Genomic DNA, 14,945 nt, shown 5'->3' with positions numbered 1-14,945 from the left:
CTCTAATTTTGCCAATTAGTTCTAGTATAAATCCTATTATTTGGCCCCTTTAATCATTTCTGTTTTCTTGAGGATTATTTCTTTTATTGAGATTTCAGTATCATAATTTTAGTTATTGTTCTCCTGTTAAAGGAATTATTTTAAATCTCTCTGAATTGACCAACCATATTGGCAACTTTTATTAATTCTATTTATTAATAGATAGATGCTTCTTTTATTAGTTCAGGAAAGTAATATCTTGTTGAGACAGTTAAATGATATTGGAAAACTTCTAAACTTTACTGATTTTCATTTATTTCTACCTTTAAGAAAAAGTCTAGATTTACCAGTTTTAGTAGATAGAGAATATTTCCTGAGTACAACCGAAGCACCATTGGCAAATGCTGATTCTGATGATAGATACTCTGATTTTAAGGATTTGTACAGATAAGCAAGGTGTATGAGTAGCTTGACTTCCAACTATGTGAGCTCTTTCTGCTTTTCTTTTGGCTCTATCTATATCTGCAGCTTGAGAGTCTCCATTAGCATATGCTCCACTTCAGCTAAAGAACTCTATTACTGGCTTTTAGTCTTGGGGCAAATGTCCTAGCAACTGCTGTGAAAATGGATCCTCGTGCAGCTGTTCCACTGCCCTTTAACTCCATGTGAATCAATCACTCTATCACTGATTACTATCTCATCTCCTGCTCTTCCCGCCTTGGAATATTTTCATGTTTTTATTTCCTGTGAAAATTCATTTACTGGATGCTCTGTCCATTCCCTGTGTAAGATTGTATAAGTCTCCAGGCTCTGTGGAGTTTTACCACTAGTTAGATTCCATTTGTATTATATCTTCCAGAAATTCCTTAATAGTAGGGCTTGCTTTTGGCACTGTTTTTGACTTTCAAGTAATATATGGCTTTCTTCTCATTTTTAAAAATTTATCCTGTCATCTTAATAGAATTTAAGAGAGGAAAAGGCCTAAATAATTGCTCAGTAGGCATCATAAAGTGATAAATTCTGGTTCATCTTTGAAATGCAACTGAAAAGTTAATTTAAACAAGGACCCAATAATAAATAAATATGTTCTTGAGGAACTCTTTGTAACTCAAATGAAGATGAATTTTTAATTTCTTGATTTTTCTGCCTATTATTTTAATATTGAGTCACAACTAGGTAAACCAATAAAATATTCTAGCATTTCATTTCTTCTGCATCCAAAAGGTCATTCTTACTAGCAGAATCACAATCAATGAACACAAACAGGTATCATTTTATTATTAATGATTGTCATTATGTTTTCAAAGCACAGTTCAACAATCATCTATTTCTTCATTCATATATATAAAAATGCAATAATGAAAAAGTCTAGCTTTAGGTCATTTCCTAGAATCAAAAATATAGATTTAATATGGATGATTTTTTATGGAGTATCTGTAAATCTACTATGTAGGAACAAATCAAGTTTCTCTTTGGATCTGTCCCTCAACAGATCAATTTACACATTGCTTAAAATCTTTTAGATTCTAATTATTTATTTGACAGAGAGAGAGAGAGAGAGAGCACAAGTAGGCAGAGCAGCAGGCAGAGGGAAAGGGAGAAGCAGGCTCCCCTCAAAGTAGGGAGCCTGACTCTGGGCTCAATTCCAGGACTCTGGGATCAGGACCTGAGCTGAAGGCAGATGCTTAACCAACTGAGCTACCCAGGTGTGCCCCCAATCCCCATTTTTTAGATTTCATTTATTTTAAAATCTTTTAAAGAATAGCTTATGAACACCCTTTTGGAATATATTTAGGAGATAAAAGCTATAGAAAAATAGATTGAAATGCAAAAAACAGGGGCAAATCAACCACATTGATTTTCTTTCAAGGTTACAGCAAAAGATTTGTGTTTTGAGAAGCGGACTTCTCATACATTATATTCTATATGTTCTGGGAACTGTTATCATAAAATTGAACAAAATAAAGTGGATTGTATATTCTTTAAGAACAATTTCATAATTTCAGATTGAATACCAGACTAAGGATTCAAAATTAAATAAACCATACAAAGAAGAATTTATAAAAAAATTAATCTGGATATTAATATGATAAAAGGTTATGATACATGTAATAGCATTGAAGAATATCAAAACATTTTGATGAGTGAATATGAATGATGCCAGACACCAAAGAAAGTGTATGATTGCATTCATATGAGATTCTAAAAATGAAATAACTGTGAAATGGAATTTGAGGGAGATGGAAATGTTCTATATCATGATTCTAGTAGTGGTTCCATTACTTCATACATTTATCAAAGCCAATTTAATTGTACACTTAAAATTGGTGAATTTATAGTACTTAAATTGCACCTCAATCAAAATCAAATTAAAATAGAGTAAAATTCCTATTGATGGCTTACAGTCACTCTTACAATAAATATCAAAATGTGTAACATATACTATATGGATTTTCACTGTTCATTTCATGTCATCCCATGACTCATCTTACTTACTGTGCCTTTTGTGTTTTGTCCTGTCATACTAGCTGTCTATCTAAATTACCTTGCTTTCCCCACTCTGCCCCCCAATTCCCCATTATAGGTAGAAATATGCTGTTACTTCTGCTTGCAAAACTGTTTCCAGACTTTTAATCTTCGATGCCCATCAATTACTACTTTCTTTAAGATAAGAACAAAAATCACTCCACAGAAGTCTTCTCTGACTACCTATATTAGATTAGTTACTTTTATAAAAGATCCTCAAAACCCCATCTTTAACCTCTGGAATGCTTTTCATAAGTGTCAGTTATATAAATTTTGTGAGTCTTCTGACAGTCTTATACACCTTTGTGCAACCTCACATTTACAATGATAAGAGAAGAGGGTTTGGTAATGCAAGGCAAGCTAATCAAAACATATAAATTTCTTTCATATAAAACCACCCAAGAGATATGCCAACAAGAGGCTAATCTTGGCCCTGTGAAAGGTTCACACTGAGGCTAAATTACAAAGAAATCTTCTCCCTTCTCTCCTATCTTCTACCCTGGGCCCTATCTATCCATGGAAATGATAAATAACTGATAATTCACACAAGAAGCTGAGCTTAAAAGAAGAGGTGGGAGGTAAGAAAAAATAAGGAGTAAGGGGAAAAGGGGATATAGAGCCAGCCCAAGGTGAAGAATTTTTTTTCTGGCAACAATGAAGTGTTGTTATATGGGAGCATCCCTAGAGTTAGGAATTAAAGCCTACCCATGGAAGGAGCCACATGCAAGTGGGACAGATGAATAGAGTCAAATATTTGAATCTTCACCTACTTCTGATCATGTACAAAAAGGGCATGGGACAGACACATCCAGAATAAGAAACTGCTTGGATGTTGCAGAGGATTTTCTGCTTCTGTTTGTCAAATGAAGTTAATATCATAAAATGTACTATTCCTCCCTTTAATAAGAAAGAAATTAGAGAAGAGTTTAAGTGTTATTAAATAATTGTTTGTAAAATGGGTAGGATTAATCTTTCCTGTTGGCTGTGGTGCCCTTTGTGCCCAGCATCTTGTCTGCATGTGGTAGCACCACCTCAACTGATATCATTGAATTAACAAATTATATTTTGAAGAAATAGAGAAGGTCTCCTGCAACACTTTTCAAACTTTGTCTGCTCCATATCTGAGTTAGATTATGAAGGCTCAAACTTGTCTCACTACTGGATATTTGAGAAAAGATGTGGAGAATCAAAGGAAGCCTGGTTTCAATTCAGTATGATTCAATTGTGGCTGTGAGTGGGCTAGTCAAAACCTGTCAACAATGATGTTTATTTTTATATTCAGGAGATATATTACTCACATTAAGCAAATTAAGCAGATGAACAATATCTCTGAAAAAATCAGGTACAAAAAAAAAAGCCTGATAAAAAAGGAAGTTGAACTACTTATTTGTATGTTTAATTACAATCTATATTGTATATCTAAGCTAATTATAAAGGCTTTTTCTTAACTGACATGTAAAATATATTTTCGCTGATGATATTTTACAGAAATTTAAAAATTTTAAAAATTGACAGTCTTGTACAAATGGGATATTGAAGAGATCATAATATTTGAGTTTAACATTGAAAGTTTTTGTTAAAGATTTTATTTATTTATTCATGACAGACAGAGAGAGGCAAAGACAGAGGAAGAGGAAGGAGAAACAGGATCCATGCTGGGAGCCAGACGTGGGACTCAGTCCCGAGATGCCGAGATCACACCCTGAGCCAAAGGCAGATGCTCAACCGCTGAGCCACCCAGGCATCCCTGAAATTTTCTTTGTGTAGATCAAAAAAAGTGGATGTAGGCAATTTTATAAGACTCTATCTGATACTCTTGCTTTTTTTTCAGAATGCTACCAGTAAGGATGTTATTTTTTAAAAGCAACACAACACAAAACAAACATGTAAATGAGAAGAAAAATAAAAGAACTGAGAGAATAGGAGATGATGGATCAAGACTCTAGTAGAGAGGCAAGCAGCACATGTATCATTAGATTGGAGAAAATGGAATTATAAACCTACAGTGGGATCATATGATAAGAATACATTTAGTTTTATAAGAAACTGTCAAACTGTTTTCCAAAGTGGCAGTACCATTTTACATTCCTGTCACCAATGTATGAGAGTTCCTGTTGCTCCACATCCTCCCATCTGATGTTAACAGTGTTCTAGAATTTGGCCAATGAAATAAGCCTATAGTGGTGTCTCATTATTTTAATTTGCATTTTCCAAATGACATAAGATATGGCCTATCTTTTCATATGCTTGTTTGCTATCTGTATGTCTTTTGTTAGTGAGATATCTGTTCAGGTCGTTTGCCCAGTTTTTATCCATGTTGTTCATTTTCTTACTGATAAATTTTAAGAGTCCTTTGCATATTAAAAAATAGTATTTTATCAGATTTGTCTTTTGCAAATATTTTCTCTCAGTCTATGGCATGTTTTCTCATTGTCTTGACGTGCCTTTGGCAAAGCAGACATTTGTAACTTAAATGAAATGCAGCTTATAAGTTCTTCCTTTCGTGGATCATGTGTTTGGTGTTGTATCCAAAATGTCATCACTGCATAGTGGTTGAGGAACTTCACTCACTTGAACTCCACGTAGCTATATGACTTGATTTGCCAAACAAAAAGTGATGTGTGCTATTTAAAGCAGAAGCTTGGAGACCCAGCATGTTCCTTTCACTTGTACTATCATATAAAAACCTAGCAGTATGACCAACAATCCCTCTAGGTCATCAATCCATATGCCACAGTCAAAGCAGTGACAATATGGAGCAGAATCCTTTGCCACCCTTTAAAGGACATGTAGAATATATGACAAATAAATCTTTACAATATTAGGCCTCTGAGTTTTCCGAATTACTTGCTATTGAAGTGTAACCTAGTCTCTCCTGACTCATACATACAGAAATTTATTCAAGAGTAAAGTTCTACCATTAAAAAATTGAAATATGTGGCATAAGCTTTAAGATAGGGAAGAAGATGGAGAGAAGTTTGAGGCTTGGAAGTCAACTATTCATGTTATGCTAAGTTGAAATATTTGGTTACATTTTTATTTATGATAACTTGAAAGGTAGACAAATACTGGAATATATTGTCATTTTAGTCAAAGATGTTGGGAAATAAAATACTAATAGTTTGTGTTTAGTATTATTGCTTATGTTTGAAAATGTGCTACAAAAAAGAGGTCCAAGAAAATTGGCTGCTTTTGAAGCATGTTGTGAAAGGTACTAGTGAGAATCCAGAACTGTGATGTTGTAAGTGGGAACTGATTCCATCCTTAACTGATAAAACTCAGAAGATGTCTGACTAACAAAGGCCAGTGAGAATTTGTGGCAATGATAAAATCAATGGTCCAACCTGCATACTTTTTTTAAACCCTAAATAAATTAAGGTGCTTCTCAATGAATTCTTTAGGCTGGACAAAATTGAACATGGAAAAAAAGACTAAGAGTTTTGTTCCCTCCTGACAGCTATTTCAGTCAAGTTATCCATAATTAAGTTGAGAGAGGGAGGGAGGGATGGAAAGAGAGAGAGAGACAAGTGTCAAAAAAAAAAAAAAAAGTTGTGGATATGATTGGCACATGAAATGGAAGAAATAAAATATATAAGAAGCTAAATGCGATTTTAGGAGGTATTGCCAAAAGAAAAACCATGACAGGGAAATAGCCTAAGAAAGATGTTCAATTCCCAAGGAGAATATACTTTCTAATACCCATTCCATATGTAGCCTGGGAACATAATAAGAAAGAAAGGATTTATCCAAGGTTGAAGGTAAAAACCATATACAATGGGCTGAGTATTGTTCAGGAAACATTTCCTACTTCCATTATCAAAACTTCTGCCTGAGAGATTCTAAAATTTTTTTCAGATAAATAACTGTGGTGCTTCTCTCCTTCTTTCCATTTCTGAAAGTGAGTGTTTTTGTGTATTCCACAACTATAGACTGATGTGGCAGGGGGGAGGTGGTGGTGGTGGGACGATACCAAATGGAGCTGATAATTTGTCTTTTTTATTGTCATTCATAGGTTTCTATACCTCAAGTACATATCACAAGATTCTTCACTTTGCTTAATACATGATTAGAAGGGAATTTTGATTTTTGTTTCTTGGGAGAAAGGAAGGTGAATGTCACTCAGTGATTCAGTGTGTCCATTCCTCTCATTTCCTGCTCATGAATGGCAATGTCTACTACATTGAACTACCTGTCCTAACCTTATATGCTGACTATAAGGGGGGGAGATTAGATAAAATGTTCTTTTGTTTATAAATCTTCTGATCAAGATGAATGACACCCAAAGAGCTGTATCTAAGGAATTACGCCTGAGGAATCTTATCTGCATTCAGACCATATTTAGATGAGGAGATACTGGATCTCAGGCCCAAGCCTCACTGCTATAATGTAATGAGAATTTCAGAGTGCAATGTCTTCCAAGGAGTAAACATATTTTATATATTGTAAGAATATAAATAATTAGTAGCCATGGAACAACCTAGAGAGTATAAAATAATGGCCACAAAATCTTTGTCACTCCTCTCTTGAGCCCATATAGGCTTGGGACTGCTTTGACCACAAAAATATGAAGGCAGTAAAGCTATATGACCTCTGAAGCTACATCATAAAAGCCATACAGCTATTACTTTGTCCTCTCTTTGGGACACTTATTCCAACTCATAAAGAGTTTAGACCTTATTCTGGAAAGGCTATATATAGATACTTTGTCAGCTCCATTGAGCTCCAGCCAATAGCCAGCATCATTTTTCAGCCTTGTGAGTGAGCCATCCTTGATATCCTGCCCAAGCAAACCTTTGAGTAAGTCCTGCCCCAGCCATTATATGCATGTAACTACCATGAGAAACCCTGAGTGAAAACTGTCTAAAAGAGACCTTCCTAAATTTCTGAACCTCAAAATCATGGTAACATAAAATGACTGTTTTAAGCCACGAACTTTTGGGACCCTTTGTGATACAACAGTACTACCAGAAAATCTTCCTACAGTTTATCCTCAGTGGAGCAGCTAGTATGATCTTTTTGCAAAGTATGTGAGAATAAATGACATCTGCATTGGAAGACTCTGCAGTGAAGTGGTTTCCCCATTTCACCAGAGTAAATGTCAAAATGCTCACAGTAGTCTGCTGGACCTGCTGGACCTCTTCTCAAACCCCGTTTGCTTTTCTCCCACAGCTCACTCAGCACTGCACTAGCCTCCTTACTATTCAGTCTCTGCCCTGGACATTCCTACCTAAAGGCCTTTACTCTAACTGTCCCTCTTCCTGGAACCTACTGCATCCCTGATGTCCACCTGCCTGGCTCCTTCCCTCCCTCGTAGTATAAAAATCTCACCTTTCATTTAGGTCAGCCCTGAGCCCTACCTCCCCCATCTATCCATTCCTGATGTTCCAAATGACTCTCTTCATTCTATTTCCTTTTTACAGCTTTTATCACATCTAATGGATGGTTCAGTTCTAGTCTCTTCTTGCTAGAACATAAAAATCAATAAAGAAAAGGTATTCATGTGTATGTGTGTATGTTTTTGTTTTAGTTTTGTTTTTCTTCATTGTACTCCAAATGGCTATAACAATGAGGGCCTAGCACATATGGTATACTTAATAAATATTTGCTAAATCATGAAGAAAGGGCATAGAAGGAATTTTTAATGGGAAACACTTTGAAGATCAGCATTTCTTCAGATTATCTTCGGTTTATATCTCTCTATCATAAATTTTACCTGATAATTTTAAAATGTATAGTTTACTTAATAAATTTTACATTACTGACTTGTCAGAGCAAGAGAGTATTACTTTTAAAGTAAATATGTAGTGAATTTAACTTTGCTTTAAAAAATAAAATAATTATTAAAATCCCAGGATTTAACACAAAGCTTAATGATACTATTTCAATTTTGAACTTTCTGGAGTTAAAGCTAGACTTTTCATTTTACGATAAACTAGGGAAAAATAATTGCCCAAATTCAGAGATTGGATCTTGTTAAGGTATTATAATCTGCTATAAATAAGAAAATTCCAAAGTAATACTCATATACCATCTTCATCTCACTCCATTAAGTTACACTCTCAATGCTATTTTAAGCTAAAGTTTTTTTTACTGATAGTAGTAGTCCCAAAAGGAGTTTCTTTACTAAAGATCTTTATTTTACTATTCATTTAATATAATCATGACTGATATTTTTGGTCATTTCCCCAGTCATATTTTAATGGAAATATTTTTAATCAAGCAGAATGAAAAGTTCTTGCATTCTTCATCAATTTATTTGCTGACCTCACAATTTAAAAAATTGTAAATATAACTTTCACACACTTTAAAAATAAAATGTTTTTAATTCTAAGCTTATTTTGAAATGTGTAGTATATATAATTATTACTTAGCAAAACTATGGATACTGGTGGCATAAGCTGAAACTAACGTTTCATATTCTGAAATAGAAACATCTATTAGAAAACTAAGAGAGCTTCCACTGGGAATACCCACTTAATTTATAAGAGTTCTAAAGATATCCATTCTTAACTGAATGACATCAAAAAGAATTGTAAAAATATCTTGTCAAGCAGCATTGTTGTGCTGTCTAGCTTTTTAATCATAGCATTATGTTAATACTATTAATGTATCTGCAAAGACACACAAAGGTCAAGGATACAGAAAGAAAGAGAACATGTTTATTAATTATATTTCTGGAAGTTTGGAAAGATGATGTGATTGCCTTTATTAAACTATACCAATACTATATTTATAAGCATATGATCTGATTTTAAAGCAATTCTTTGAACTTAAGTAATCCAAGATATTAGCTGGACAGGAGTACACCAAGGGTCAAATATAAAGCACTTAGATTAATATTTTTGAAAATATAAATAGGTACACGTAAATAAATTGAACTGACATATTGAGAAGAAGATTTGGTCAGTAATATGTATATTTGCCATTCAAATTAGGCTTCCTAGCTTATCTTTTTAGAATCGAGTCCTCTAATATTGTAACAGTAACATACATAGCTAAGAATGAGTCTATTTATCAGAGTGATTAGAATAAATCTTTGCTGTAAGCATATAATATATATCAACTTATAGCTATAAATCTAAAACACTATCAAAAATGTATATAGGTATATGAATTCTCATACATATGTGGTTATGGGCAGACCTCACAGTTGACCTCATTTTATTCAAAGATAAGTATCAATTGCAAGTGTTTGGCTTGCATTGGTAAAATAATTTGTTTCTTATTCCAACCTAACTAAAACAACATTTCTCTTTTACTTAAAAACCTTTATACTTACAGGCATTAATTCTAAGTATGTTCATAGATCTTTAAATGCACATGTAGTGTCAGGATTTCCCTTGAGTACCGTAAAAGGGCTCCAGTCTAAATTTTGTATTCATACCTTGTATTTTTTTAATATTAAAAGTAACAAACAACTATCACTGTCTGATGTGGTCTAGAGTTGGCTTTCCTGAATATCTAACTTTCAGTTGTAAAGGAGAGACATCTTATTTTTTCCTTCTTTGATCAAAATTTTCAAGCTCTATAATTTTCTTGCTGCTCACAGAAACAAAGCAAGCCAAGCTCATATGGCAAGTGTATTCTGAAAGCTACAAATATTTGCTATTCAGAAAACCTCAATGAGGGTTTAGTTATTTAAAACTAAAGAAAGAAAATTACTATTAATAATTGGTTTCAGCTAATGAAATGTTTTTATGCAAATAGGTGAACCCTAAATATGACTTGGAAACAAAAGACTGCTTAACAGTTACTATTAAGCAATACATTAGTAGATCAATTAAACAGAACTTCTTTTTTAATGAATGTGCCGTACCCTTGTTGCCATAGAAACCTGGAAAGAGAAAGCTTCAGAATGCTAATAGCATGAGAAACACAACAAAATGTTTGTAAACATACACCTTGAAATTTGCATGATCAGTTAAGTAATAAAAGGGTGATGCAAAGAATTTTCCAGCACAGGAGGAAGGACACAATGCAAAATTCAAGGTATTACATTATTTTTTTCATCATGCAGATCAGCCAAGAATCTGCCAAACATTGTTATGGGTCTCACTCCTAGGCATTAGTTGATATAAAGAAACAGTCTGCTTTCAGGGTTAAAAGAAATTATATTTGAACATTGAAGGCTATATATCGAACATTGAAGGCTAGTGAAAAATTCATGTAAGTTATTTTTCAGAGTGAAGATGAAGCCAAGAGAGAGTTAAAAATGAAAATTTTAAATTCAGGATGCCTGTAACATTTTCACCCACAGATATAATCTGTATAAGCCTTTCTTCTTCTTCTTCTTTTTTTTCTCTCTCTAATTCTCTTGTTAGAAACCTCTTTTACCCCTTTGTTTTGGTGCATGCATTAATAATATTTGATTTGGCTTAAACAATTCCTAACAAACTGAAATGTCTGGAGCTCCAGAGACAAATACTGTTATTTATGCAAGTACAATTACTGAATTGAAGAAGAAAAATAATTTGGGCCACTTTAGGTTCCTGACTTCCAATGATAATTACTCCAATTTGGGCTATACTTTCAAGAGAAACAAAGCAGCTAAATAGCAACTCTATTCAGCAAAGAATTAATTTCTTTCCTATTCACTATTATGACAGAGTATTGGATTCTTTTAGAATCTAATAAATCAGAAGTTCCATAACGATTTTAGACCAAATTTCATTCATAGATATTGCAATATCGAATGCGACAAAGACAACCTTCTAGTATCAGAGGAATGAAAGATAAGATAAAAAGCTTGGCATCGTCCAAGGACAGAAGCTTCGTGCTCTGTGCTCAGGAACCTACAAATGTGACGGAGTATGTACAGAGGCCCTGGCCACTCCTTGATTGGAGATGGATTTAAAAGCCTTTCTTTAGCTCCTCCCACTGTGTCACCCAGCCCGAGTTAATTCCTGGAGTATAGCTGAGTTTCCGCCACCTGCATGAAGTGGCTGATGTTCCTTTAGGAAAATCATGGTTTTTCTGTAGATTATTGTCGAGAGACATACGAAGGCTATTATATGTACCGTGTGTTCTCGTCAACAGGTCCGTTTTTTCTTCCTGGCCTCATTCTTATTCAGGCTCTATCCTCTGAACACCTGCTTGGAAACTGGGACTGTTTTATAATTACCATATATGAACTGATTATCCCAGGTTTTATAAATTGGGAATTAATCTTTCAAAGATATGATGAAAAATAAATTACAAGACAAACTTCACATTAGGCACACTTTATTGAGCAAAAGCAGCAGCACAGATTACTGCAAGTATATCACTCTTTAAAATAGCCACCCACCAAATAACCAAAATGTAAAGAAAATGTTAACTTTGTCATATTGGCTTTAAATCTTTTTATACAAGAAAAACATAAACCATATCATTATAGTTAAATTCCTTTTATCTTTGTGAGGCTTAAAAATTCCTTCCATCCCAAGAGGCAGCCATGAGCTTGAATTTGGTTTGTAACAACTCACAGCAAAAGTTTTATATAAAAGTACTCATAAATAACAGAGAAAGTTTTGTGTGCTAGATAGTGATGCCAAACTACATTTTATTATCTTAAAATCTTTTTGTATTGAAACATAGACATCTAATCAGGTCACTGTATCATAGTATTTCTGAATATAACATAGCTTATTTCATTTATCCCTGAGCTGATCCTTAGATATTTAGATAATTTTCAATTTCTTCCTCATACAAAATTTCTGCATTGAACATCTTTTGCAGATGTCACCTTGTGGCTTGTGCTTTAGATTAACTGGGAAATACATTTGGAAGAGGATTGTTGTGCTCTTAATTCAACCTTTCTAAATATTGTCAAATTAATCTTAAAATGTTTGGACCAGTTTTCATCTATACCCTCAGTGAATGATAAATCAAATTCTACCCTCCTCCCTCAATAACATAGGCATGTATAACATAGGCATCAATTTTTATTATTTTAATTTTTGATAATCTGTTGTTTGAAAACATATGATTAGTTGTTTTAACTTGCATTTTCATGATTGCTGGTGAGATTGATTCCTGTTTTTGGCTACTAGGTCCTTCTTTTTGTTCTTTTACTTTGACCAGGCTCAAATTTACTGGATTGTCTGCAATCTTTTTCATTTTGATTTATTGAAGTCCTTTATGTATTTTAGAAATTAAATGCGTACATTTTAGATGTATTAAATGTCTTATAACATCCTTGACTTTAAACCTTGTTTATGCTGTCTTTTATGACACCAAACATTCTAATATTGACATAGTTTATATTTTTTTCTTAATGATATGTTATTATTTCTTTGATAAATTCACCCTATTGAAAAAATAATGCATTCTTCTACATTTCCATCTAAGAGTTTGAAATTTTGCTTGTTATTTAGGCATCTGGTATCTCTAGAATTAATTTAGATGCATGGTGGGAATTAGAGATCTAATTTTATTTTTTACATCACATGGATAAGTGAATGTCCCAACAACACATTTTCAGTAAATCATCTGTTTCCAATTGATTGGTAAGGCCACCTCTATTTTACACTCTATTTCCAAATACAGTTGTGTCAATAACTGATTTTTCTGTCTTGTGCCATTAAGTTACATTTCTGTACCATACTAATGGCACACTATTTCCAGCACTGTGGTTTTATCATAATCTTACCATAAAGTGAATTAAGTTCCATCTGTTGCTTTTCTTCTTCAACATTGTTTTCATTATTCTTGAACACTGAGCCTTTCATCAGTTTTTCAATTTCCAGAAAAAATCCTTTTGAGACTTTCAGTGGAATTGAATTAAAATTATAGATAAATTTGAGAAGACTTGACATTTTTATGACATCTATCAACATGGTAAATCCCTCAATTTACACAGGTTTTCTTTTAGGTCCTTACAATTTTTTTCCATAAAGTTCTCACACATCTTTTATTATATTCATTCATTGTCACCTTACCCTATTTTTTTGGAAGGGGAAGGACACAAAATTTTTTTGTCTATTATGTTTTCTAATTGGAGATTACTATATTATAAAAATTTCTTAATTTTTATATATTTATTATGTTGTTTTTTACCCAGGAATTTTTAGTCAGGAATTTTGTTTTTAGATTCCCTTACATTTTCTAGGTAGATAATTATATCATGTTGAAATAATAAATTTGTCTTTTTCCTTTTTCAACCCATATACCTCTAATTAATTCATCTTGTTTTATGAAATTGGTGAAGGCCTTCAGTGTAATATCAAATACTAACAGTGGTAGCAGGCATTCTTATCTGAATCCTCATTGAACAGAAGTGCTTCAAAAAGTGTATAGCTCAGCAATATGCTTGCTATATGTCTTAGGTATATGTTTTTACCAAATAAAATTGACATCCAGTATGGTAAGATCTTTTTATGAATGTGTGTTAAATTTAAGTGACTGCTTTTCTGCATCAGTTGAGATGACAATATTTTTTCTTTTTTAAGTTGTCAAGCTGCTGCATTCCACTAATAGATTCTTTGATCTGTTAAGTTATAAGGTTTTAACAATTTCTAGAATATCTCTAGTCATTGCCTTTTGAAAACCTCTTATTTCTATCTGCACTGTTATCGCCTCCCAAGATTTCTAAGATACATATTTTAGTTACAATGTAACCTTCATGTCCCCTAATTTCTCTTTTATATTTTCCACTCTATATCTACCCATGTTGTTTCTAGTTGTATATCTAATTACTATCTTCCAGTTCAATGCTGATTTCAATGGTCCATTCTAGTGTTTATTTCATTTATTGAGCATTTTAGTATGACTTTTTTTTTAAAGATTTTTAAAATTTATTTGTTCATGAGACAACACAGAGAAATAAAGAGAGAGGCAGAGACACAGGCAGAGGGAGAAGCAGGCTCCATGCAGGGAGCCTGACGTGGGACTCGATCCTGGATCTCCAGGATCACACCCTGGGCTAAAGGCAGCGCTAAACCGCTGAGCCACCTGGGCTGCCCTAGTATGACTTTATTAAGAAATTTTTCATGAATAGTTTTAAAGTTTATCAAATATATATTAAGTTCAATTCATCATATTGTCATAGCTTTCATATTTTTCTACTCTATAATTTTCAATTGTTTTTTTCATATAAACCTGTTCTTGATTAAAATTCTGATACATTTCATTTCCTGTGAATTTTCATTGCTTTTTATCTATTATTGAAGATCAAAAATGTCATTTTTTAAATTGCTCTATTTCCTTCTCCTGAGTGTATTATTTAATTTAATTTGTTTAATTGTCTTATTAGTATTCTATTTGAATTTTTGCCTTACATAATATATTTTTCTTGCAACTTTCAATATTGAATTGATTAATGTGCTTTGTTTTTGTTTGTTAGCAGGTTTTGTTTTTCTGGATATAGCAATTTCTGTTGATATCTATCTGTTCTCTTCAAGCATCTCTCTGAGACATGATCATAAATTGGCGATAGAGAGTTCCACTCCTCTGTAGATATT

General features: G+C 33.1%; 1 long non-coding RNA gene across 1 annotated transcript in view; it reads left to right on the top strand.

Annotated features, from left to right (window-relative positions):
* Positions 1 to 4,311, top strand: part of LOC144311919 (uncharacterized) — a 54,750-nt gene extending 50,439 nt beyond the window's left edge. The window contains exon 3 of the long non-coding RNA XR_013377395.1: positions 4,112 to 4,311. This is a non-coding gene — a long non-coding RNA (uncharacterized LOC144311919). The remainder of the gene's footprint in view (positions 1 to 4,111) is intronic.
* Positions 4,312 to 14,945: the final 10,634 nt, after the last annotated feature.

Source organism: Canis aureus, chromosome 4 (genome assembly GCF_053574225.1).
Source record: "Canis aureus isolate CA01 chromosome 4, VMU_Caureus_v.1.0, whole genome shotgun sequence".
Taxonomy (NCBI): Eukaryota; Metazoa; Chordata; class Mammalia; order Carnivora; family Canidae; genus Canis; species Canis aureus.
Note: the sequence above shows the minus strand (reverse complement) of the source record. Positions and strands in the feature narration are given on the sequence as shown.